We start from the raw sequence: 12,896 nt of genomic DNA, 5'->3' as shown, positions 1-12,896 counted from the left end.
AAAGAAACTTACAGTTCTCTTCAATAGAAAAATTTTCAAGGGACTGAAAAGCTAAGAGTAATGAAAGTAAAGTTGTAAGCTATTTCTAATGGCCTTAAAAACTTCACTCACTAGTTCAACATTAACAATTTTGCCCTCCTTCCAAGCTACTTTCTTATTGTCCATCTCCATAAGCTTTGTACCTATTATCTCTTTTCCCCTCATCCCTTCCTTTCCATTAGCAGCTTGTTTCTGAAGGAGCAACTGACTACCCACTTCCCCAACTGCTTAACTTGTTGCCATGTCTCAGCCATAATCCAATCAAGGAAGTTTAATAGGCACTGGTTCAGGAAAGAACCATGAAATAAAATGAATAAAATAACTTTAAGTCACGGAACTAATTTTCCTATTTATTAGTGGTTGGCAATTCCCAATGTGTTAAGGGCCCTAAAATCCTTAAGAAACCTACAACTTCAACTTTATTCCCTGAGAAATAAGTCCAAGACTTCTAGGTAAACATGTCCCAGGTCCACACAAATATGGGTATGTGATTACAATGAATCCTGAGTATGTCTCTCTGCTCCAGATCACTCCCATATAAAATTTCCTAAACTATCTAGTTCTTCTGTTTCCCTCGTTATACTCAGAAATCCCATAGCTGAATGAAAGCAATTTAGCTTTTTCTGTTGTTATTCTGTTCTACTATTCTCACCTCACTCCTTTGCATAGTCCCCAACTAGCCTCCTCTCCAAGGACATTCCTCTAAGCAGTGTACCAGTGAGTATCTTCAATGTTATCTTCTTCTTTTGTCAACAGTGATCCCTACACCCTGAACAGTAATTGTGTCACCATAACTCTAGGGAGTCATTATCAGCCAGGTCCTTTTTTTTCATTAATGAGTGACTAGAATTCAATGGGAATTACAAATGATGAAACTATGAATACTAAAGATCTGTGGTCAAATTGGGAAAAGACATTTAGAAGGAGAATTTCTTAGCTGCTTCTCATAGGTTTCTTTGGTTCTCACTAGGTAGCTGGCTCTTACAGAATACCATATGTGAAGGCAACAAGTCTCTGCCAGTTCCCCCAGGAGATTTTCCTGTTTCCTGGTTCTTACTTTCTCAAATTATGAGATCCTGGATCAAGCTCAGCAATCCACATCTCTATTTCTCTGCTTCCTCTTAGAATGATAGCTGAGCATAATGAGTAGGGCACTGAAATTGGAATCAGATCTGACCAGTTAGAATTTGATCTCACTATAAGCACTTATTATCTGGGTGACCCTTAATTAGTCACTTAACCTCTCTCTGTATTTCAATTTCCTTATCTGTGAAATTAGGAATTTGTATTCTATGGCATCAAACATCCCTTCTCCCTTCAAATATATGAACTTTTTGTGCTAGAACTGACAGAATTAGAGCTTAAAGAGATAGTAATAACGAGCAAGTTGGCAACAGAGAGGAGTGGGGCTTGTGTAAGATTGTTTTGCAAAATCATACTAAAGTTATTATTCAGTTTTCTTTCTAGCTTCAGGGAACTAATATATCTCTAGGTTGAGGGCAGGGAAAATCTCAAAATTAGCTAGATAGGTAGCAGCAGGCAGATTTGCAAAATGGGCTTAGATAGCCTTTCTAGGTAACCAGTCTTCATAGCCTCAGCTTCATCTCAGTTTGAAGAGGAGAGTCACTAACACTGCATCCAGGAATGTCAATCAAGGCTCACAATCATGAAAGAAAGCTTGAATGATGTTTAAGAGAAGGCTGTATTCAGGAAATAAAAGGTTGAGTATTATGGGGCCCTAATAATTTTGGACAGAAAGGCTCAGTTTTGCAACAGTAGAACCAGATATTCTGTGTAGTTGATTAGGACACCACAATGTGGGGAAAATAATACTGGTTATGGAGTCAGAAATGTTCAGGTAGAGTCTAAACTCTGACACTAACTAGATTGCTTGACCCTAAATTAGCCACTTAAGTATCTCTTAGCTTCAGATTTCTCATCCATAAAATGGAGATAATAATATATTACCTATCTCATAAGTTTGTGATGAAGTATTGTGGGTATATTTGATTTTATCATTACATAAATGTGGTTTTTCATGAGCATTATTCTGATCATCAAGGACATTTTTTGCTTGTATTGGTGTCCTAGGTTTTTACTTCCTATTTCACTGATAGGAGATAAAGCTACCAAAATCCCCATGCATGTCCTCTGGTATGGTTTGTTCATCGTTTTCTTTTATGGTCAGATCCCAGGATAGTACCCAGATACCTTGTGATTACCCAGATTTCACAGTCAGCTTCTGTACCTAGAATCTCAGATTCTGAAGGTGCTTTAAAAGTCAAATAATCCAAACCATGTCTTAACAAGAATCCTCACTACAAATCGCCTGAAATGTAGTCATCTAACATGTACTCACAAAGACATATGAAGGGTGGAGGAGGAAAAAGAATAAAACATTACCTCCCAAGAGAAACCATTCTATTTTTTGGCAGTTCTTTGAGAGAAAACTCTCCTTTCCTGCTCTCTTAAGATGTGTTTTTAGCTTTGTAAACGAGGAAAATAGAAAAACAAACAGAAAGAAATGTCTTCAAGAAGCTTACATTCTAGAGAGGAAATATCTCTTTTAGTATAGCATAAAAATTAGGTGCTCTTAATGCCAAGGAATGAAAAAGAAATAAGAAAAATAAAATTATTGTGTCACTTTTAAAATAATGTGAAATCTCAGAAAATGCTAAATATTGAAAAGCTGAAGATCATTTACTAGGAATCTATACATTTCAATATGAAAGAGCATGAATTCTAAGAGGGTCAGGTCTACCAAAGCTACTCATCATTCATATGAACTATTGGAATCTAATTAAAAGAAACTGCCTAAGGGAGTAATTCTGTTGGGGTTTGGTCCTATGTAGTTGTGGAATCTCATATACAAATCGTAATAGCAATGAAAGATTCATCTATTAATTTATCCAATAACAACACCATTATGGTATTTTCTTATTATTTAGTACATAGTTATTGTATCTAAAAATATATTTATACCTAAAAAAGTGGAGGATGCCATAATTCAATATTGTACCTGAGGAAAAGACTTCATTTAATGATAGAGTGGGGTTACATATTATAGCCTTGTGCAGCATTGTATTGACTCTCATATATTTTCCCTCTTTTTGTGATTTTGATGCAAATCCATGATTTTCTTACTCTTTTTTTTTGTTAATTGTAAAATTGGTCAGTCTTTCTTTAGAAACCTAAGAAGAGAACAATGTGGGATGTATAAAAACATATTGTAACTGCTGTCATCTAGTGCTATTGAAATGACTTAAAAAATTCTAGTTCATTTGATAAAAATTGCTAAGAAAACTGGAAAATAATGTCAGAAACTTGGCACAGACCTACATCTTATACCTTGTACCAACATAAAATAAAAGAGCCAGGGATAGTACTTACCAGATCTTTGGAGAAAGAAAGAATTTATGACCAAAGAACAACTAGAGAACATTTTGAAAGGCAAAATGGACAACTTTGATTACATTGATTTAAAAAGATTTTGCACAAACAAAACCAACAGAAATAAGATTAAAAGGGAAATACTAAGCTGGGAAAAAAATCTTTACAGACAGTTTTTCTGAAAAAGGTCTCGTTTCTAAAACATATAAAGGATTTTCTCAAATTTATAAAAATACAAGTCACTCCCCTATTGATAAATGATCAAAAGATATGAACAGATAATTTTTGGATGATGAAATTTAAGCTATCTATAGTCATATGAAAAATTGCTCTAAATCACTATTAGAGAAACACAAATTAAATCAACTCTGAAGTACAACCTTACAGAAGAAAAAAATAATGAAAAGATGATTAACAATCTTCTAAAAGAAGTACAAAAAATATTGAAGAAAATAACATTAAAAAACAGAAATGGCCAAATGGAAAAATTGTACAAATTATCAATGAAGAATTGGCAAGTGGAAGTTATTGACTCCATGAAATATCAAGAAATAATAAAACAAAGTTAAAAGAATGAGGAGGGAAAAGAAAATATGAAAAATCCATGGGAAAAACAGTTCAACTGGAAAATACATCAAAGAAAGATAATTTAAGAATTTTTGGATTACCTGAAAATCATGAAGAAAAAAGAGTTTAAACATCATATTTCAAGAATTATCAAGCAAAACTACTCTGAATCTTAAAAGTAGAGGATAAAATAGAAACTGAAAGAATTCACCAATCACAACCTGAAAGGGATGCCAAAATGAAAACTCCCAGAAACATTACAATCAAATATTAGAACTTCCAGCAGTCATAAAGAATTCATTCATATATCATAAAAGTATCGTATTCGTATACGATACATTCAGTATCGTATAAGAGTTAGCAGTTAAACAAGGACTAGGATTTCTATATCATATGCTGGAAGACAAAAGAATTGGAATTACACCAAGAATAAGTACCCAGCAAAAGTGAATATAATACTTCAAAGAGGAAAATGAATACTTAATGAAATAAAGAACTTTCAAGCATTCCTGCTGAAAAGACTAAATAAAACATTTTGATAACAAGACTCAAAGAAGGATAAAAAGGTAAAAATGAAAGATAAATCATAAAGTATTCAAAAAGGTAGAACTGTTTATTTTATTATATGGGAAGATAATGTAAGTCTCTTCAAAGAAATTTATCATTTGGCAGCCATTTACAAACATTCTACATAAAACAGTGTGGGAGTGGCTTATATTAGGGTGTAAAAACTAATTTTAAAAAAGGATTGCTTTGATAGAAGGGGTGAAAGAGGGGAAGAAAGTGAAAAGTTATATTACATAAAAAAGGCATTTAAGGAAGAACTTTTGGTAATGAGTAGACAATATTTGAATACATGTAACTATATATGTGTGAATATATTCAAACATACATATACTCAATTTGTAATAGAACTCTAACTTATCAAACAGAGAAGTATGAGGGGAAGGAAACAAAAAAAGGGGATGTTATAAAAGGGGCGTTAAATAAAAGAAGACAGTAAACAGAAGCAAAATTGACTTGGTGGGGGGAGGAGACAGAATAATAAAAAAAGTGAAGACAAACAGAAGAAAATAGCTTGAAATGAAATAGTCAATAATCATAACTGAGAATGTGTATGGGATTAATTTACCCATAAAATGAAAGTGACTAAAAGAATATATCAGGAAATAGAATCCAACAACATGTTCTTTACAAGAGACACACTTGAAAGAGGGAAAGACATATAGAGTGGATGGAGCAGAATCTGTTACGTTTCAGCTGAAGTAACAAAGGTATAGGTAACATTTAAAATTTCAGATAAAGCAGAAGTAAAAATAAGACATAAGCAACAAGATAACACACACACATATATGTATATGTGTGCATATGTGTACATGTATAACATATGTATTTATGTGTATATGTATGCACCAAATGACATAGAATCCAAATTTTTAATGAGAAAAGTTACAGGAGGAATTACAGGAGGAAATAAATAATATTTATTTAATAAATAATAAAAGTTATAAGAGGAAATAAAAACTATGCTAGTGAGGAACCTCATATTTCTCCTCTAAGAACTAAATAAATCCATCCATTAAAAAAAGAGAAAGAAATCAAGAAGATAAATACACTCTCTAAAAAGTTACATATGTTGGAAATTTGGATAAAACTAAATGGGAATGAGAATTATTAGGACTTTTTATCAGCCATTTATGACACTTCACATGAATTGATCATATATTAGAACATAAAAATTTTACAACCAAATGCAAAAAGGCAGAAATGTTAAATGGACTTTTTCAAATCATAATGCAATGAAAATTACAATTAGAAATAAGATAATGTAATCCTGAAGAATGAGTGCATCAAAGAATGAATGGAAATAGTCAATAATTTCACTGAAGAGAATGGCAATTGTGAAAAAATATTTCAAAATTTGTGGGATGCAAACCAAGCATATATATCAATAAAAGAGAAAGAACAGATCAATGAATTGGGTATGGAACTAAAAAAAAAGCAAGAAAAAAACATTTTTAATCACCAATTAAACAATAAAATGCATATTCTGAAAATCAAAGAAAAAATTAATAACACTGTAAAATTATTTAACTAATAAATAATGCAATTAGCAGATTTTATGGGGGAAGATAAATCATTTGTTAATTTTCCTTTAAAAAATAAAGAAAACCAAATTACTAATATCAAAAATAAAAAAGGTGAAGGCTCCAATGAAAATGAAATTAAAACAATTTTAGGAATTATTTTATACAATTATGTAATAACGAAGTTGACAGTCTTAGTGAAATGGATGAATATTCACAAAAATATAAAATTCCTAGATTAATAGAAAAGGAAATAGAATGGTTAAATAACCTTATTTTAGAAAAAAATTAATTGAATGGGGCATCATTGAATTCCCTAAGAAAAAATTTCCAGGACAAAATATATTTACAAGTGAATTCTACCAAACATGTAAGGAACGATTAACCTCAATATTACATAAACTATTCAGGTAAAAAATAGGTAAAGGAATTCTATTAAGTTCCTTTTATGATACAAATATCAATTTGATGCCTAAACCAGGAAAGCAAAAACAGAGAAAGAAAAAACAATTTTCTTAATGAATATCAATACAAAAATTTAAACAGGATATTAGCAAATGGCTTATAGAAACATGTCACAAATCACACATTATGATGAGCCAAGATTAGAAATGTAAGACCAGTTCAACATTTTTAAAAAGTATCAGCATAATTGGCTACATGAATAACAACAACAACAAAAATCACATGGCAATTCTATCAGCAGATGCAGAAAAAACTTTTGAAGAAATACACCTTGCCTTGTTTAAAAAAAAAAAAAAAAACAACTCTAGAAATCATAGGAATTGATGGAGCTTTTTTTTTTTTAAATGATAAATAGAATCTCTCTAATAGAAAGAGCACGCATTATATATAACAGGCATAAATTTGAAGTCTTTCAATATAATGAAAAGTGAAGCAAATATATCCATTATCACCATTATTGGTGGTGGAAAATCTTCAATATTGTACTAGAAATGCTAACCATAGGAATAAGACCAAAAAAAAAAAAAATTAAAGGAATAAAAATAGACAATGAGGAAAGAAAACAACCACTCTTTGCAGATGATATGATTGTATACTTAAAGAACCCTAGAAATCAACCAATTAACAATTTTAGCAAAATTGTAGGACATAAAATAAACCCACATAAAGCATTTTCATTTCTGTATACTACGAACAAAACCCAGTTGGAAGTGATAGAAAGACTACTTCTATTTAAAACAACTATAAATAATATCAAACACTGCAAAACCTATTTGCCAAGGCAAACCCAGGGATTTTATGAACATAATTTCAAAATTTTTCATACAAATGAAGAACTAAAGACAAATCTAAACAAATGGAGAAATATTAATTTGCTCATGATTAGACTGAGCCAATGTTAAGTTTCTTACTTATTCAAAGTCATATCAGTCAGACCACCAAAGAGTTATTTTATACAGCAAGAAAAAAATAATAAAATTCATCTGGAAAAATAAAAGGTCAAGAGTATCAAGGGCATCTCTAAAAATATTGTTAAGGAAGGCAGCCTAGGGGTTTCAGATTTCAAATTATATTACAAAGTGGTAATCATCAAAACAATTTGATACTGGCTAAGAAATAGAGTGGTGAATCAGTGGAATAGAATATGTATACAATACACAATAATTTGGGGGTGTACATGATATTCAGGGAATAGTAGCACTTTTGGTATGAGGACTTGCCAAACCCTTTTCTAGACAATTCATTCATCTTTGGTGTCATTTTGCCCAGTTTTTACTTGTGGCTCCAAGAAACCATAACATATACAATGGTCATACCCCAATAAAACTGTTTCAGCAGATAGGTTTGATGTACCTGATAGGTTTTAAAACTAAGGATGCACAAAAATATGCAAGTGATCATAGTAATCTAATATTTGATGAACCCAAAGATTCAACTTTTTGGGGTTAAAACTCAACATTTGAAAAAATTATTTGAAAAACTGGAAAGTAACTTGGCAGAAATAAAAATAGAGCAACAACTCATACCAAAGAACAGGATAAGGTCAAAATAGATAATGAATTATGTATAAAAATGTATAAAATATGTATAACCCTTTATACATAGAATATACATAGTATTAGGGTCTAATGGAAAAACATGCATGTCATTTCTATGGATAAGAGATTATGAATATAATAAACTTATTACTAAATATGATAGAGAATTACAGAAAGTAAAATAGATCATTCTGATTACATGACATTAAGCTTTTATAGAAGCACAACTCATGCCCTCAAAATTAAAAGGAAAACAAGAAATTAAAGGAAATTTTTTATAAATTTCTCTTCCAAAGTCTAATTTTTCAAATGTGCAAATAAATGAGCTAAATTTATAAAAATGAGGATCATTCCCCAGTTGATAAATGGTCAAAGGATACAAACAATTTTCAGAAAAAATCAAAACTAATAATAGTCATATTAAAATGATCTAAAAGAAACTGTAGAAAAATGTACATTAAAACAATTCTGAGACACCACCTAACACCTATCAGATTATCTAACATGATAGGAAAAAAATGACAAATTCTGGAGAGAATATGGAATAAATGGGATACAGTGCATTATTCATGATTGAAGTTGTGAACTAGTCCAACCATTCTAAAGAACAATTTGGAATTATGTTCAAAGAGCTATTAAACTGCACTTTGCACAGCACTATCAGTACTAGATCTGTATTTCAAAGAGATCAAAGAAAAGGGAAAAAAACTTATTTGTACATAAATATTTATAGCAAGTCTTTTCATGATATCAAAGAATTGGAAAAATGAGGAAATTGCTCAATTGGAAAATGACTTAATAAGCTGTGATATATGATTGTGATGGAATATCACTGGGCTATAAGACATAGCAAGCAAGGTGATTTCAGAAAAATCTGCAAAGACTTATATGAACTCATGCAAAGTGAAGTGTGTAGAATCAAGAGAACATTGTATACAGTAACATTAGTATGGTAAGCATGATCAGTTAGGAAAGATTTAGCTATTCTGATCAAGATAATAATCTAAGAAAATTCCAATGAATTCATGATGAAAAATTCTATTCATCTCCAGAGAAAGAATTGGAATTCTGAATGAAGATTGAAGCTTGTATATACTTTATTATTTTTGCTTTATTTTGTTTGTATTTTCTTTTATAACGTGCCTAATATAGAAATATATTTTGCATGACTTCATATATACAATTGATATCAAATGATTCACCTTCTCAAAGAGTGGTAAGGCACAGGAGAGACAGAGAAAATTTGGAACTTGAAATTATAAAATGATTAGTTACAAATTTACATGCAATTGGGAAATATTTAACAAAATAAATAAAAATAAATTGTAAAAAAATTTTGAAGAATAAGAGGATGCTCCAAAATTCTGTTTTAGCTGTGAAAAGCCCTCCTTCCCTGCAAACACTGAAAAAACATGAGTAATTCTTTGTGGAATTGATCAAGCTTATCTCCTATATAACTCCATATATTAGAAAGTATAGAATCCACGTCTGGATGTGTCAGTACCCTTGATCCATGCTCTATGCCCATCTATAATTTCATGCACAATTTGCCCATTCAAGTATATTCACTCATTTATTTCAAAGACCAGTGGAACTACACATCATAATCTAATGAAATGCTTCACTTCTGTTTTCCAGAAGAGGCTTGTATAGATGAAGGAAAAGAAAGAAGATAAGTTGTAAAAGAGAAATAAAAGGAATTATGAAGGTGATTTAGAATCATGAAAGCTTAGGAAATGTGAAAAGGGTCAATAATGACTTGGGTAGAAGTTCAAGGAGGAAAAAGAAAAATAGAAGAATTTGGGTGAAAGGAGAAAGATTCAATCATTATGGAATGAAGAGCAAATGTTGCAGTAAGTTTCAATGAGTGTGTGACATTTGCCTTCCGGACATATCCAACAATAACTATCTATGTTCCAAGTGTCTTTCTTAGAAGAAGATTGGGGGAAAAACACCTCTCTATTACCTTGGTTATCAAGGATAATGAAGTATGTGCCTTACCTCCACTCCACCCCTTAAAATGGAAAAATGATTTCTTTTTTATGTTTTATTTATTTATTTATAATCTTTGCAAATTACAGACTCCTTAAGATAGACAAGATACTTATTTTTTTACACATTCAAATAGAAGTATATTTTATTTAAAAGTAATTCTATTTTCTCATAAAAATAGTTTAACATACATGGTTTTTATGTTGAAACATGAATCAGAATATTTGAAAATTTTCCCAAAAATGTGGGAGTTTTTCCCAAAAAAGGGAAAATTATCTAGCTGTGTGACCCTGGGCAAGTCACTTAAACCCAATTGCCTCAGGAAAAAAAAAGGAATATTATCAATAATTAACTTAAAAGACCAGAGATCACTGGATAAAAATGATTAAATACATCACAACAAATTGTTACCCACTAAGAAATATAATTCTATAATGTATTTTAGCCAATATCTTTCATATTTCATTTCAAAGACTACATTCTGGCAATGAAAACATACTGGATGTATCCAACATATATTCTTTGTTTTAATGCCAGTATCATGAAAATTGTGCAACAGAAAAATTACAAAAACAATAACGGGAAAGAATATTCCTTTTGGGTCCTTTGAAATTAAAAGGCAACTTATATTGTCTCAACTTTGAAAAAAATCCTCTATTTCATTTCCTATCTCCCCACGCCTTTATCTTTCATTCTTTCAGTATAATAATGTTGTAGCATTTTATTTCAAATTTTGCATACATACATATATACAAACATACATGTAGACATGTACATATATATTCATTCAATGATTATATTCAATTATATAAAATGTGTGCATATAAATTCATATGTGTCCAAATGAAACACTTAATTCAACCTTTTATGTAGCCACTTGCTTCTCTTATATTTTTTTTAATCAAAAGATACCAAGATTAAACTAAGTTTTCTTTTTCTGAGGAGGATTTCAATGAGAAACCAAAAATAGAAACAGTTTGTTTTCTATAAAGGGCTGCCCCTTTCATATTTGAAGAGTATCATTCATGGAAAAGAGAACAAACAGATAGAACATTTAAGAGGGAAGCCCTCAGAGAGAAGTATTTGAGGAGAAACAATTACTCTGAGGACCTGAAAAGAAACAGAACCTCAGATAAAAATGCTGAGAGGACCCAAGAGAAAAAAAATTTCCTAAAGGCAAAAGTACTTATGAAAGGCAAAAATTATTCAAGTGTCTAAAACACTTACATTTGACTGTTATGAGCAATTTGAAATTGAAAACTGAAATTCTGATAACCAGTACTTTCTAATAATATATAAACATGTATATATGTATATAAATATATAAATTGATGTGGGATGTAGGATTCTCTGGTGTGAGAGCTGCCAAGCCCTTTTCAGTTTTAGATGGATTCATCCAACTCTATCCTGGGGTTCCAGGAAGTTGGACAACCTGATAAACTATTTTGGCAGAGAGATTGGCTGTAACCACATCCCAGTAAAATTGTTTCAGCAGATAGGTTGAACCACTTTGAGTGTAAATAAGGGATCTCAAACCTGTCAGTGAGTTAGGAGTGATATCTAACTTAAATGTGAAGATTTCCCCTGATGCTATGGAAGGATGACAAAATTTTTTTCCAATGGCTACGGAGGCAGCAGAAGCAGGTATTATGGAGTGCTTAGACCTTTGATAGATATTTAGGATGCCAAAGTCAACTTGAGCAATCAACAATTATCTTGATGTTTATCTTATCACTAGACTCAATGACCTTCAATGAATCTGGAAGAAATAATCAGGCTTATGTCTCTGAGAAATTCTGACTCACTGATTCCATTTTATTTATGCACAAGTCAAAAATCATCATCTGTACCATTTTACTATCAACACTAAAGGGGAAGGAGAGTTGGGACATGACATTTTACTCACAGATGATTGTAGGCTCAGTGCAGCTCTGAGCCTGAAATGCAACTGTACTGCTGAAGAAACTGAGACAAGATAGAGATTAGAGAGTTTTTAATATTTTATTTGAAAGGAAGAGATTGTACTGGGGGCATATCATCCCTAGGGCTGATGTCTCAAAGCATCCAGCAGCAAATGTGCATTCTCAATGACATATATATAAATATAGACTGAGGAAAGGGTGAAATCAGAGCACTGAGAGCAGGAATGGACTATGATCCAGTTCTAACAGGGTGATGGGAGGCACTGGACATTCTGATAAGTTGGGATCAAGAAGAACAATGACAGAATGAGGGAGGCACTGGACATTCTGATAAGTAGGGAAGGTCTGGGGTCATGATGTCTAAGACAGAAGGTTTTTCTCCTTATCTGAATTAAACATTTACAATTTATAATCTTAGCGTAGCCAGCCCTAAATTATATCAGTTCTAATGATCAGGAGGGAAGGGTGGTGATTGAGGCCGAACAATTAGGAATTGAGGCAGAACAATGTAAGGGAAACTGAATCAAGACAATTGGAAGGGAACTGTGGTACAACATTCCACACTCCCTCTTCTAAATATTCAAATAATTGAATTACCTTCCTCTAGATAACTGGAAGATTTTAGCACCATAATTTTGACCAACCCTAGGTGAACTAAATAACCCAAAATAAAACTAGAAAAATGCAAGGACTTATGGCAAGGACAAGTCTCTCCCTGATAACCCCAGAGTTAATCAGCAATACAAAGGCTCCCTATTGCAAGCATGTCAGGTCCTCTGTAGTTTGATCTGAGTTAAGTCTGTGATCATTTGTGCACTCAACTCAACATACTAAGAACTGCCAGTCAGGAATGATGTGGTACTAAAGTGATTCCAGCCTGAACTCTACTATGACGG

Source organism: Sarcophilus harrisii, chromosome 4 (genome assembly GCF_902635505.1).
Source record: "Sarcophilus harrisii chromosome 4, mSarHar1.11, whole genome shotgun sequence".
NCBI classification, from domain to species: Eukaryota; Metazoa; Chordata; class Mammalia; order Dasyuromorphia; family Dasyuridae; genus Sarcophilus; species Sarcophilus harrisii.
This window is presented reverse-complemented; position numbering follows the sequence as displayed.